Source organism: Zosterops lateralis, assembly GCF_965231275.1.
Source record: "Zosterops lateralis genome assembly, chromosome: 6".
In the NCBI taxonomy this organism is placed as follows: Eukaryota; Metazoa; Chordata; class Aves; order Passeriformes; family Zosteropidae; genus Zosterops; species Zosterops lateralis.
This window is the reverse complement of record NC_139761.1, coordinates 32,538,852-32,553,678: the sequence shown is the minus strand read 5'-3', so window position 1 is coordinate 32,553,678 and position 14,827 is coordinate 32,538,852. Positions and strand designations below refer to the sequence as shown.

The 14,827-nt window shown below is 39.9% G+C and overlaps 1 protein-coding gene across 1 annotated transcript in view; it reads left to right on the top strand.

Moving 5' to 3' along the window:
• GPR176 (G protein-coupled receptor 176) overlaps window positions 1-14,827 on the top strand; it is a gene marked incomplete at its 5' end in the record, with an annotated part of 31,905 nt that overhangs the window by 1,807 nt on the left and 15,271 nt on the right. The gene's annotated exons all lie outside the window — the stretch shown is intronic.

Genomic DNA, 14,827 nt, shown 5'->3' with positions numbered 1-14,827 from the left:
TTTGAATTATGAAAATGGACTAGTCCAATGACAAATTTTAGCAGTGGGCCTCATGCATTTACCATGATGGAAACCAATTTTAACTTTTTTTTTTTTTTTGAAACAGTCTTTGCTTCTCGTATTCCTGTGTCCCTGAAATGCTGATTTAAAACATTTATGATATGCACTATCATAACAGCTGAAAACTTTGGAGTTTTAAAAAATGTCTTCCCCTGTCAACCCAATGAATGTACTACTATTTCTTCTTTATGAATGGAAAGAAAGCCCCATCTCCAGAAGGTCTTTGGTGCCTGTGTGCTCAACTCTCTCATATGCAAGAAGTTTTGGATGTGCACATGCTGGACAGTATCTCTCCATCAGCAAGAGATAACAACTGGATATTTAGCTCACATTTAATGCTTGCACAAACACTCTTAACTAAGTTATTTATTCTCTGCCACAGTCCTTAGAGCGTGAGTGGCATCCAGCTCTTTTCTCCCTCAGGTGAGCCCCTCAGTTAAGCTGCAGAACAGCAGTTCTTTGTTCTAGTGAGGCCCAGGTTCCTCTATGCAGAGGGGCAGCCCTTCAGTAGGTGGGTAAGACTATCGTTCTCCTTAAAGCCTGAGAAGAGGGCACACCTCTCAGGGGTAGGATGTGTGGGTTTGAATCCTTTCTGGTTTGGGTGGATGTACATCTTGTGCATTTCCCATCATCAGTGCATACCCAAGGCACTTTGCTGTTGATGAAATAGCATTACCCTTTTAAAGGAAGAAATTATTTTTAGTTTCAGCTTGAAATGGAACAAACCTATATGACTCAGTCTTGATAATGATAACAGGGGTCTGACATTAGCAGGAGTCTACAGCATGGCGAGGTCCAGGTCCTGCAAGAGGGAAAAATCACAGTTGGTGTTGTGAATTTAATTTAGGTACCTGCTGCACAGAAGAAAGTTGGCAGCTGTGAGAAAGGTGTATGTTATCGTTTTATTTTCTCCCGTTTAAGACCTCTATCTGATACCTGTGGGAAGACTTGGAACACTGGGATAAATTCTTGTGTTAGTTCTCACTGTGATATGACAAAATAGTGTTGAGTGTTTCATTATACCTGCTGAAGGCAAGGAAGAGTCAAACTTTTTTCTTTAAGCTTGGGATGACATAGGGCTCCTTTTCCAAGTGAGTAAATTTTTAATAGCTTTCTTTTTTATCAACGTAGATCCTTGAGATCACTTTTGCAGTGAATATAGGAGTACAGCTATACTGATCTGCAAGGTGTATTTTCCTCTTGCCATTAGAAGGAATCAGTCTGCAGAGACCAATTACTACTTCAGCTTTGAAAGAAGAAAGAGAATGTATTACTTCTGAGTTTTGCTGGGGAGAGGTCACCGGATGTGGCTGCAACTGCTTTCAGTTGCAGTGGGATGAGATCTTGGAAATGAAGAGGGTTGGAGCTCTTGGAACCAGTATGCACAGTGAGCTTAGTTTGAAAGGGAGATAAAAATGATGGCTGACATGCAGTGGACAATAGCACCTTCTCAGGAGAAGGGAAAGGAAGACCAGAAGTAACAGTTTTGAGGCAGATGAGGATCTGGGCTCTCTCTTTCTGAGCATGGGCTTTCCCACAGTTCACTTACTTGCATATAAGTCACAGCAGTTAAATGGAGGAGCTTATGAGTTGTGCTTTTACTGACAGGTGTAACTTGAATGCTCATGTCATGTCAGGTTTAGGTAAGATTATATCCCCTTATAGAATTGTAGGATAGAATCACAAAAGCTTTTGGGTTGGAAGGGACCTTAAAGATTATCTTGTTCCAACACCCCTGCATGGGCAGGGACACCTTTCATTAGACCAGGCTGCTCAATGCCCCATCCAGCTTGGCCTTGAACACTTCCAGAGACGAGGCATCCACAACTTCCCTGGGCAACCTGTTCCAGTGTCTCACCACCCTCACAGTTTATTCTTTCATTTATCTAACTTAGATTTCCCCTTTTCATGGTTTTTGGTTCCTGTTCTTTTCATATTTCCAAGGTCTGAGAATCAGCAGTTGTTCCTGAGGCTATTTGAGTATGTTCACAATTTTCAAGTTAGATAAAACTGAATTTCTTCTTTAAAAAATTAATTATTGTCAGTTGTTTAGGAAAAAAATCCACACACACAAAATTGATGCAAATTATAACAAGAAAGATATGTCCTCAGTGCTAATGTCTACTCCCCAGATTGAATATGCATCCTACTTTATATGCATTTTTTACTAACTGTATCCCACATAATCTCAAATCCAGGAAACTTTCCCAGACCTTTTAGATCAGTGCCTTATTTGATGTTTGGGGAACTAGGCTCTATGTTACTTGCTCTTTTGTCTTCCTAAAGCTGTCCTGTACAGAAGGAAATTTAACTGGAAAGGCTGAGGATGCTCTGCTGAAATTTCAATTCTATTACAGTGATTTTAACATCTTTTGGAAAGCCATGGATTAGATTGGTTACCTCGTGGTTTCTAGCCATGCTTTGAAGGAAAACGTGATGTGCTTTGAAAGAGGTATCCAAAAGCACAGTGTAAAGTGAACCCCTGCTGCCTTCTCAGTGTTCTGCAGGGCAGGCTTGCCTGTTTGCATGAGGATTTCTCAGTCTTCTCTCTGGCCCTGAAACTGATCTTTCTCCTTGTCTTGATATCTGTGCAGAGAGATGTAAAACGGTATTGTTGCAGCAGCTAATTTTTAAAGGGATAGGTCCCTTAGGGGGTCCAAACCTGAAGTAAGGCAGCCTAGAATATAAAATGTTTGTAAAGGCAAAAGCATGTTAGTATGAGGAATAGCTACCAGTATCTTTGAATAGCTACCAGTAAAGCTTGCCATAGGCATCTTCTGTAAAGAACAGAGCAGGAAATCTTGCAGCAACAAATACTGCAGATATAGGACTCAAGGCTGAAAGAATTTTTAAAGAATGAGGGTCATGTCTGCAAGAGCTCCAGACAAAATTTGTAGCTGTGCCCACAAAAAGGGTAGAGTAATCTGAGGGGAAGAAACGAAAAGATTTGGCGATGGGGATGATGATGTTTTCTTTCACTGGTATCACACTTATAAGAAGTGTCTTAAGTGAAATCTTCTATACCAGACACTTTGCATAGATTACTTTAGTTGCTGATTAGCTGAAATAAAGTTTTGCAAAGCAAAAGGTGACTGAAAATCAAGTCTAAAAGGAAGCATCAGGCAAATGATGATATGACTGGTGGTTCCATGTAATAATAACTGCATAGTAATAACATATTGCAGTATGATAACACTGTAGCAATAATTTTCCCCTGTGGTTTTGTCTGGGTGGTTCTAAGCCTCAGGAGTCATGGACTGTGCAGCAGTTAAGCTCAGTTCAGGATGCACCTTGGCGAAGTCTGCCTGGAGTACATGTTATATTTTTGGTTTTTATGTGTGTTTAGTTGAACTACTAAGCAGTTCTCTTTGGAAGAAAAATTGAGGAAAGGATGAAGAAGAGGGGTTGTGAGCGTGCTGGGGCCCCTGTTGCCATGGAGACCTCTCTTCTCCTCGAGCTTCAGCAGAGGCGCCTTGTCTGGCTTTGGCTGAGGGGCCCTTCAGGTAGCACTGCTGCTGCCTTTTAAAAGAGAGGCTTTGGGAAAACAGCTCTTTACCTAGTCTGGAAGTGTGAAATGCAATGATTTATACCTGAAATGCACATGCCTGTTACTGTGGGGATAGGATACTGTGTGATGAAGAGTTACTTAGATGTGTTGGGGGGTTAACCAATGTCTCTAAAGATCATGTGTGTCAAGGATGTTAAACTGATCCCCATTTATCCTAGAATCACAGAATATCCTGAGCTGGAAGGGACAACACACAAGGATCATCGAGTCTGACTCCTGGTCCTACACATGACAGCCCCAAGAATTACACCATGTGCCCGAGAGTATTGTCCAAATGCTTCTTGAACTCTGCTGCTGTGTCCACTTCCCTGGGGAGCCTGTTCCAGTGCCCAACCACCTTCTGGATGAAGAACCTTTTCCTGATATCCAATCTACACCTTCCTAGACACAGCTGCAGGCCATTCCCTCAGATCCTGTCACTAGTGATCACAGAGAAGAAATCAGTGCCTGCCTCTCCGCCTCCCCGTGTGAGAAAGTTGTAGTCTGCTACTATTTAGGGAAGAAACTGATTTATACAGTTATTTTACTGTCCGCACTCCCCATGTGAACATTTAATGAGAGCTATGAACCACAGTTCTTTAACTAGTTCTTTAACACAGTTCTTTAACACTTTTTGAAAGTGACCAAAAAAATTTTTGAAAAAAAAAAAGTTTTGCTTTTTATTGTGAGTTACAGTTGCTGAAACACCTGCTGGGGTGTATCACTCGACTGTTTTGAACTTCAGTGAAAATCTAGATACAAGATTTTGTATTGATGTTATGGGCAATAAGTTAGTATTTCAGGCATGAATGAACCCACGCATTTAGCAAGAATTTTAAATAGTGTTAGTTCTGTTACAGATTTCATTTACTGGCCTGCTATTAGGCGGGCATCATGAGTTCTTAAATGAAGGTTTTATTCTATTCTGTTAATCTTTAATTAATTTCTTGTTTGCGTGATGTTGGAAAAAGTAAGTTTGCCACTTAGGACCATTTTTCAAGATCTAGGAAATTGTATACATCTCCACAAAAGGTGCTGGCAGTGCTGCTGAATCCTGTAGGCTGGTAGAGGTGTTCCTGCTGCAGGTCTGTGTCCTCAGAATGAGCAATAGTGTTGCTTCGCGTATCTGTCTCTCAGGTCCGCTCAGCGTCAGCTGGGCCGCCCTGCTAGCTGTGATACGCCAACAGTACCTTCGCGTGGGTTTTTGGCTCTGCAGCCCCTTTGCCTTAGCTGTCTCGGCCGTGGTTAGAAAGAGGGGACACTCCAGGCTCAGGGAGAAAAGGTTTTATTCGGGTAACTCAGGGGCAGCCCCTGGTTCCAGGCCTGTGCCTCTGGGGAGTGACCCCGGGCCTCGGTTACAGGGGGTTTTTGTTCCCCCAAAATCTCAGGGGTGGATACAGGTTACAAGACCAATCACACAAAGCCAGGTGGGTAAGGTCAAAATGCAATACACAACATTAACAAATCAGGTGGATTTGGGATGTGGCCCTGTGAGACTCACCAATCCCTGTCAGACACCTCTCCTGAAGGTCTGGGGTCTGGGGGATGGTGGGCATGTGGGGGAGAAGTACAATGGGATGGGGGAAAACACAATAGGACGATCGAAACCCAGGGCAGAGGATTAGAGTTGTCTTGGCAACTCTTATCAACCTCTGATAAGCACATTCCAAGACAGAAACTTTACCTGGCTAGGGTTAAAGTCCAAATCACAACTAATCACAAACCTACAACTAAGAAACTTATGATACTATTCCAGCACCCCCACACAATAGCAAGGCTGAACACGTACTCCCAAGAGGCACAGGTGCACAGAATACATCTATACTATTATCTGTGAGCAATCACACAGGCTGACACAGAAAAAAAATGCAGCATTCAGGCAGACACAAGGCGTATCAATGGCCTCATCTTCTTCTCCTCTCTGGCTGCTCAGGATGAAAGCCCATTAGTATAAAATATGTAAGTATACATATATATAAGCCAATATAAATCACTCTGTGTTAGGTAAGATTAGGACCAGATAGTAGGGGGTCGTAGACTCCCAGTCTACCCAGTAGCTGGCCTGGGATCCTCTTGTCTCCCAGTTGCCTCACACACAGACACACAGATGTGGATCGCTCTCTCCAGTAGCCAGATCCTCTGCTGGCCGACTTTCAGAGCCCTCTGTTCCCCATGGTTACCTGGATCACACCTATGGCCAAACCAACACTTGCCTCCTGAGCATCTCCTACTTGCTGGCTGGTCTGGCTTGATGTTCAGTCATGATCACACAAATGCTCACTCTCTGTCTCTCCAGGCACTGCCATCCTCATGCATCAGCCCTGATGTCCCATGGTCTTTCCCCAGTTACTGCACTTGGATTTCTGTTTGCTCACAGGTCCACGGAGGAGAGAGCCCCTCACCCATAAGAAGAGTTGGAAATGGAGTTTAATGAGAAGGTGGGACAGGCTGTGCTGATCAGGTGCAGGGTGTGGACAGACCAGTGTATGAACCAAATGCCAATTTTTATATGCCTTTTTGTGGAGTCACTTGTGCCATTAAAGGAATTTCCAAGTGCCTTGCCTTGGAAAGGCGAAGATTAAAGACACCCCTCCCAGGTATAACAAAGGCTTCTCCCCAATGGATCCTTGCAGACATTGTACAATCTTTTCTCTGGGTTTTGCAAGTCCATCACCCACCCCATGGCATCCCCTTTCCCTGTTTCCCCATTGGCTATGGGGCCTGGCATCCAGTTTACTGTCTTCCCTATGGCCACTTGCCCTCTGCCCTGCCCCTTGTACCACTCACGAACCTGAGACCCTGTATAACTGAGAAAAACCACATGTTCTCCCTCTTTTTTTGCTCCAGATTCACCTTTGGCATATGGAATAAACGCTTGCTGGAAAATGATCTGGGGCTGGGAGCCCTCTGCCTCTCTGCTGAGCTAGCCTTGTAACATATGTGGTTGTGTGAGCTTGACTTGCTGCCTGAATTCTTCTCAAGCAGTTTCTCTATGGAGAGGCTGACTGGGATCTAGAAAGGCTGTGGCTGCACTCTGAAAAGACACACTCTTATGTCTTTTATCTCATTTTCCCTCTGGTCTCCCACACTTCCTACCCAAACCACCACAGCTGGATACCTGAAGCTTGGATTGTAAGATAAGTCACCACAGTGGGAACTTTAATAAGATAAAGGGGATACTATCTATTGTCCAGGTGTTGTCTCAGACTAGGGGCACGTTAAGAAAGCTCGGGGAGAAGAATCCGTTGCTGTTAATGGACATAAATAATGCTGCATTTACAAGCCACAGGGAAAGCCAACTTGGTAACTGTGCTGAAATCAGCTCCGATTCCCTAATAGGTAATTCTGGCAGGGGCAGATTGCAACCACCGACTCAACCCACCAGCTCAAAAGAAGAGAAAGAAAATAAGCACATGGACTTATTAACCTTAGAGGTGAGGAAATAATTTCGCCAACAGAATAAGAGAACTGTGTAGTCAATAAGCATTAATTCCTTTGTTTGCTAGGATGTATAAATAGCAAAAAGTTTTGAATGGCCTTTGGATCCCCACCACCGAGAAGCTCAGGGTGAAGAAGGACCAAGAGAATATTATTGGATCCATAGGTGGTGGCTATTTTCTACTTGATCTCTCCACTGCCCCCCTCCCTTTTCTATTTCTTTCTATCTCACAGTCATTGTTAAATAAAATCCATATTATCGACTTTGGCATATGATCTCATTTTCTGGGGAGGGATTGGGGCAGGGGCTCCTTTCTCTGAGTAGGATTTTGAGGTTCCCACACTTGCTGTCTCTCTGCTCCTTCATCTTCATGGAGGTGAGCTTGTAATTGTATTTCCTAATATAGGCTACAAAACACTTCTTTTTGATATTTAGTTAAGATGAGGCTGTGAGATCATATAGGAGATGTATACTAGTGGGAATATCAATGTGAAGTGCTTTGTGGAGAAAAAACCCATGGATTTTATATACATCACGTATATATTTAAGGAAAAAATTCCGTATTACTGAAGTAATGTTTTGTTTTCTTGTTGTACTTGTTTCTGATCCCTGCACTGAACCAGCCCATTACTGAATTTGTAAATTACTCTACATAGTCTTGGACTATTTGTAAATTACTCTAAATAGTCAGTGACCTTATGGGTGGTCACTGTTGCAATAGCTAAACTGGATGCTCAAAGACTTGGGATTTCTCCATGTTATATTTCCTATACTTGCTGTATCAATATTCAATGAGGAAAGAATTGTCAAAATGTTTTGATAGTAGGGTAGGTACTGCTAGAAAGTTTGCAAATGGCAGAAATATTAGTGAAACAATTATTGTATTGTACCTTCCTTTATCTCACTGCTGATTAGATGCTCTCCCTGCAGGAAATACAGCCTCTTGTTTTGTGAACAGTACTGTTACATGTAAGCCTTTTTTATTTTTAGCATCTTTAAATTAGATTTAGCAGCTGGAAGCAGGGAGAAGAACTGGTGCCTTGTAGTCAGCCAGCTTCCATAGAAACATTGCAACAAGGAAAATATCCTAGACTGGAAGGCTGGCTGAATAAGAAATTTTGTAACCTCTCATGGTAAAGCATGAGTTTAGCCAGGTGATGCAAATTGCAATTATGTAGTAATGAAAGCAGTAGTGAAGCTGAAATGGCGGTGGCAGGAAGAGCTCTAATTGTTTTATTCTCTGCTCATGGTCTTGCTGTCATTGGCGATTGCTGGGAGATTGCTGTGGACTGCTGCCTTTTAAAACAGCAGGTTTATTAGTTATGACATTCAATGTTGTAATTGACATTCCTTTCCATCATGGATAGTCTGGCATCCTGGCAAATACAGTCGTTCTGTTCTGCCAGTTCTCTTGGGAGGGTGGAAAAAAGCCTGCAGTTGTGACAGAGACTATTTTTAGTCTGCATTTTTCTACCACCTTTGACTTATTTTCTTGTCTGTCAAAGCAATTCCATACAAAAACTCATTAATTTCTTCCAGAAGACCAATACGATACAAAATGATCTTGCTTCTTGTAACCTCTTGTATCTTTGTCCACAAATCTTGTGTCACTTGCCATGTTTCCAGACCCCAGCAGGCCTTACTTTCATTGTACCTATATTTTGTGTGGCACAACTGGATAATTTATTTGATACCAAAGAAGAAACAAAAAAGTCAGTCATAAAAAGGGCTAAAATACATTTTCTTCTGCTGTTGCTTGAATTAATTGGAACAAGTGGAAAACACTGAGGTGGGGTGGGGTTTTTTTTGTTTCAGTTTATTTTTGTAATTTGTAGGAGTATCTAGAACAAAAAGAGTAGTCTGATTTGCCTTTTCCATTTGTGGTATTAGGCTGTTTATTTCCCATTTCTTTTTCAGAGGAGCATTAGCTACAACCACTTTGGATTGTGTCAGTCTGAACTAGGGACTTCTCTGCCCCTGAGCAGGTATATATATTGTGCTCTGGCCAGTAGCATTGTTTCTTTCTGGGATTTGGCTGGCACATTGAGCTTAACTTGTTAGTTTTTAAAAGTTTTATTGGTTTAGCTCGTCTTTTGCTTCAGTGACTAAGATTGCTGTCCCTCTACTGTACTCTAGGATGGTGTCTTTGTAAGGGGCATAGCAGTAGTAAGTAAGATGTAAGTAGTAAGTAAGAAGTAAGATGTAGTTGCTTGGCAAATGCTCGGAGTAGCCTCACCAAACTCCCACTTACCCAAAGCACATGGTCACCAAAGGAAGCAGGCCAGTCCCAAACTCACCAGTCTTGCTTGGCCTTCCCCCTGCTCCTGTCTTTCCTGGGCAAAACAGCCATGCCACCTGCCCTGTGTGATTGCCCTTTCTTTGCTACGTGTACTCCCTCCATAGAGAGATAAGCATTCATCCTATTTTGTTTGGTGTGCACAGATACCCTGTGATGGCTGGACACAGCATCCATCCCTTTTTTTAAATTGATATGTTCTGTCTCCATCTTGCCTAAGTTAAGTCTGGGAAACTACCTATATGTGTACAGTAACACTGTGTATATGACTGTAAATAATAGGGGGATGTTGCCACATACAGTGTTCTCTGACATGTCCATGGGTTTTTTGAGGCCATAAAAGATAGAGGCTTATTTTTCCCACTCGACACAAACATTGATGCATTCATAGAAAATGGGGACATTGCAAGGAACATCATGTACAGGTCAGTAGAATTACTATTATACTTACAGAAAAAGCTGCAGAATTCAATAGTGTATTACGGAATGTTCTTTTACTGCACTTATAAAAATTGTTACCTGTTATCCTTATTTTCATCACTGCAGTTCTCTACTGTTCATATGACATTTGGCTAAGTATTCTATTAAGTATTCAGTGTTCAATGTCTGCAGTTTAATTTGAAAAAAAAAGAATAAATTGCCACCACGCTAAAAATTTTCTGACTTTTAACAAGCCTCTGTAATAGGACAGTAAAGACATCTTTTTGTTTTATTTGTTTTTTGAAACACAGTCAGTAGAAGAAAAGAGATATGAAAGTCTAGAGAGCAAAGGAAAGAGTAAAAGAAGCTAGAGTATACGAGGGTAGCAGAAGGAGCAATGGTTGTGATGTGCATAGAGATTAATACAGCTGAAATTGTTCAGAATTATGAGTGAGTTTTGGCTGTCTGTTTGAGAAGCCACACAGATGGATGGTCCCCATCTGCTGAGTATCAGGCTTGGGATATCACCCAAGGAATCATTCTCTGCTTTTGCAAAATTGGGCCATAAGTGACTTCCAAAGGTAACATGGCTTCTTAGGGAATATTGTGATCTTATCTCAATACTCTTCCTATTCGTGGTCTCTCATAGTAGACAATGGCCAGCTTCTACTTTTGGAAACTGTAGAAATAAAATATTCACATACTTTTGATTTTAGAAAACCCCCTTCTCCCCACACTCACATTCCCCCCTCTCCCTCGTACCCACTTCTATCATGTTTCAGTCAAGTTATTTTTATAATAAATTTTTATTTGAAAAATTATTCACTACACTGGAAGAGTCTTAATTAGAAAATCCCTGCTGGTTGCTGAGTGCTTTTAGTTATTCTGATTAATCAGATACTACCACTGTGTGGAATAATTCTGCCATGACATGGAAAGTCTTTTAAACAATTCGCAGCTGCTTAGGAGTTCCCTAAGATTGATTATAAACTAAGATCATCACAGGAGCATGCAATAAAAAAAAAAAATCTGTGCTTTTTTAAACTTGGTTGCAAAGCCTGTAAAGAACTGGAATAGGGACTGAAATCTGACTGTATAGAGGAAGGTGAGTTGCACAAAATTACCTTGGTCTATGGAGAAGACAGCAGGCAGACCAAAGAGTTTTCTTATATCTCCTTTTTCCTATAGCCTTTTCTGTAGCCTTTTGGCTGTTTTCTTGCTAAACTTTTGCAGCTGGTTTAATAAGATTGCCTCCCATACCATCTTTGCCTGTTCTTACTTGGAAGAGCTGTGATTCTTTTGCTGTACTGAAATGGTAACTTGAGATACGTTTTCTTCTGCTTCATCCTCTGAAAAGATGTAAAGACTTCACCTGAAGAGCACTTTTATATAGATTTAGTAATAGGCATTGAAAATGTATTTTAAAAACCCAAAGAGCCATGAACAATTCAAATAGGGCGAAAGTGTAAAATTAAAAGGTAATTTGAATTAATAAGGTTCCCAAACATAACACCTAGCAGAAAGTGGATTTAGAGAAAAAAATAAACTGCTAGTATCTTTTGTAGCCAACAAAAACAGCATGAAAGCAGTCTTTGTAAATTGTCATGTTTTTAAATGTCATAAAGTCTGCTTAGAAATAAAAAAGCCCCTAAAATTACCCTATATATGCAAACAAAGGGGCAGGACTGCACATTTATTTTTCAACATTTATCCTGTTTCTCAGAAATGTAGAATTTGTAAAAAAAATCAGTTAACATAAGTTAGAATAGAGGAACGGAATAATTTCGGTGCCAGTTGCACTGAATGACAGTTTTTTGTATTTTTTCAGGGCAGTGGTAATTGTACTATCCATGTACATCATTCATCTAAATGTGATATTCAAAGGAAATGGAATTTAATCAGACAACACCTTCTAATTCCTCTGGTAGGCTGTGGAGAGCACTGGGATCTGTCAAAGCTTATCACACTGGGGCACATTAGGTGATGTAAAGAATGAGCTGTTTTGACACATGAAGCATTTGCTAGCAGCTTGGCAGAGAGAATTAAAAATGGTGATCAGGATAATACAGATCAGGCTCTGACTTTGTGTCTCTGGGATGATAACACTTAATATTCCAAGCAGAATTTGGACTTGTCATGTGTGCTATGCATACAGGGGGGAAGTCTCTTCCTCTCTCCCTTTTCCCCTCCATTTTGTATTCCAAAGAAAAGCACCTGCCTCCCTCTTTTATGGGTTGCATTACTTTGATTTATTCACCTGATGGAAGAGTAGAGGCACACTGTTCACCTTCTTTTCATTCTGCTGTCCATAGCAGGGGGAATCAGAGATGACCTGCAAGTCCTGCTTTCCTGTCAGGACTTGTGTCACAGGCTTAGCATGGTTGAGGGGGCAGTAAGGTGTAGCTTTATGATCATGTTGCTCTAAATATGTATTGGGACAGCCAAATTCATTCACAGTGGATTGCTTCAAGGATCAAAAGTGGCTTCAGGTCTCACTTTTGCATTTTGTGATGGTTTTATCTTTTCTAAGATAAACATAAATTTATAATGTAAATTTTCTTGCGTTTCCTACAGAGACACTATCATCTCAGCAAAGGAAAGCTAGTTATGAAATATTTTCCAAATATTTTTTCATACATCAGAAAGCCTGGGATCAGTGGAATGGCAAAAACAAGATGTATAAAAATGCTTTCCAATGATATCTGTTCATTTCCAAAAAATGAAAATAGTCCATTGGTTCATTCCCCAATTCTCTCATTGTATGGCAAAATAAAATTTACTTTCAATTTCCATTTTCTTTGTAGAATATCATTATCAAGTCACATTAAAAACATGCAGCCTTGAGAGAGTAGTGGCTTCTACTAATGCATGTAAAGGAGCTTTCTGTACCCAGGCAGGTACATCTGTGGTTTGTGGTTTCAAAACATTGCAAAAAAATTAAAGCTAAATGACTGTCATCATATTGCCCCCTGTGGTAGAAATCACTAGCCAAGTGTTTGATCTGGAAGAGCTAATTTTCTTTAAAAAAACCCCAACCAAACCAAAACACAAACCCAAAACCCACAAACATAAAATTTAAACTCTCAGACATTGTGAATTAGATGTGAAATAATGGATACATTGTTTAGTGTAACCACTCTGTACAATCAGATTAAGACTATTATAAGGAGGCTATTAATCAGGAATTTAAAACCAGTAATGTATATACAACTCAAAGAATAATAGTTCAATACTTTTTTTTTGATGCTTTCTGAAAAAAAAATTATAATCATTGTAGTTGTCAGTTCCATCCCTGTTAGCATATTTTGCCAATAAAGCTTTAAATGGTAAATTAACTTCTCCGTCCTTGAAATACCAGTAGTTTTTGATTGATTGCTGTTGGAACAGTGAGGCATGAACACAGAAATTCATAATCTCCACTAAAAATAATTTTAGAGTAATCAGGAAGTCATGTAAATTCTGCTTGAGGATGCAGGTTGGGATGCTTTGCTCTCCTCAGTGTGCAGGTTCCAGTGTGTTCTGTTGAGCAGCTCAGACAAGTGATGGTTGAACAAGTCAGGGTTTAACAGTGCCTTTGAGTTCTGCTGCAGTGATTTTTTTTTTTTCAGCTTTATAGTGTTAATTTCTGGAGTTAATTTTTAATTGAGTAGGTTCCAGAGGCAATTGTAGACTGACTCTGTAAACTAGAACACTGCTGGTTCTTTGGTTTTTCTTTCTTTACTTTCAGTCTAGATCACATATTGTTTAAATTTCAAGTTTGTTACTTGGCTGCTGAAGTTTTCCTTAACTGTGCTCTTAGAAAAGAGGTTGCTTCTGAATGCAATTCTCATAAATTAAAGCTTTCAAAGTAGCATTTTCAAAGTTTGCATCACTCTTACAGTGTTAGTACAAAGATCCCAATGGATCATGGATATGGAGCGTTCATAGGTTTCTCTGTACATAGGAGTGGGTTGTCAGGACAGGGCAAATGGTTGTCATACAGTTTCCTGTGCAGAATATTTTTCTGGGAAAAGCACTGGAGTGTTGCAGTCTGTTGGTAATAAATACCTTGTTAAAAAAAAAAAAAAGGATCACTTCAACAGAATCTGAGAGAAATCCATATGCTAGTTTGTTAAAAAGAAAGCATCTTACTGAAGATCTTTTGGAACACAGGTGACTATTTTTCCTGCTATATTTATATAATTTTCAAAATATGAGAGATTATTACAATTATGCAATCTAAAATTACTATCACACTGAAGCCGCCTGTTTGCTTGTATTAAACTTACCTTTGAAGTTTTGCACAGTGATTGATTCTCATGTGGTTTTCCCCAGTACACATTTGGAAACAAATTGTTTTGAACAGTTACTGACAGTGGGTTGTCTCCCACTGGAAAATCCGAGTTGAGGTGATCTCTGACAGTGGATTGTGCTGTTCTTTGAGTGCGTCCTCATTAAGCAGTACTGATGCTTTTACTGGCACTTCAGTAACTAGATGGTTTATTACAATGTCTCTTAGGTGAAGAGAATTTCTGGAATGCCTTTTTCTAATAAGTTTTTAAAATAAAATGTCCTATCCAGATTGAATTAACATGAGAAAAACAACTCGGTACATATTCGCTTGTTTGTATTTAAGATTCTTTGATAGTATATTCTTAGTGTAAGCATGCTCATGGTTTGCTTTTGGAACTTCAATGGCAGTTTGATAACAAAACTGGGAGTAATTTTATTACATGGCATTATTCACTATATACACTACTTTTTTTTTTTTTTTTAAACAATTCTACTTTTTTTTTTTTTCTTTTTGAATTAATTTATCGTATGTTTTTGATGAGATTTGCTTATTTCCGGTGCTAGTTTAATGCCTAGTAACTTATTCTAATAAAACAACCCAAACACATTCCAAATCCAAACAATACAACTGCATTGTTTTAATTATGGGGTGATTTTACATTTGAATTTGTGAATGTATTTATTAATTTGTTTTTGTGGTCATCGTTGATATAAATGAGTATAGTAGTGAAATAAAAGTAATCTAAAGATTCAAGTAATCTTCCTCAAAAATGAATCAAGAAGATATGTTTTG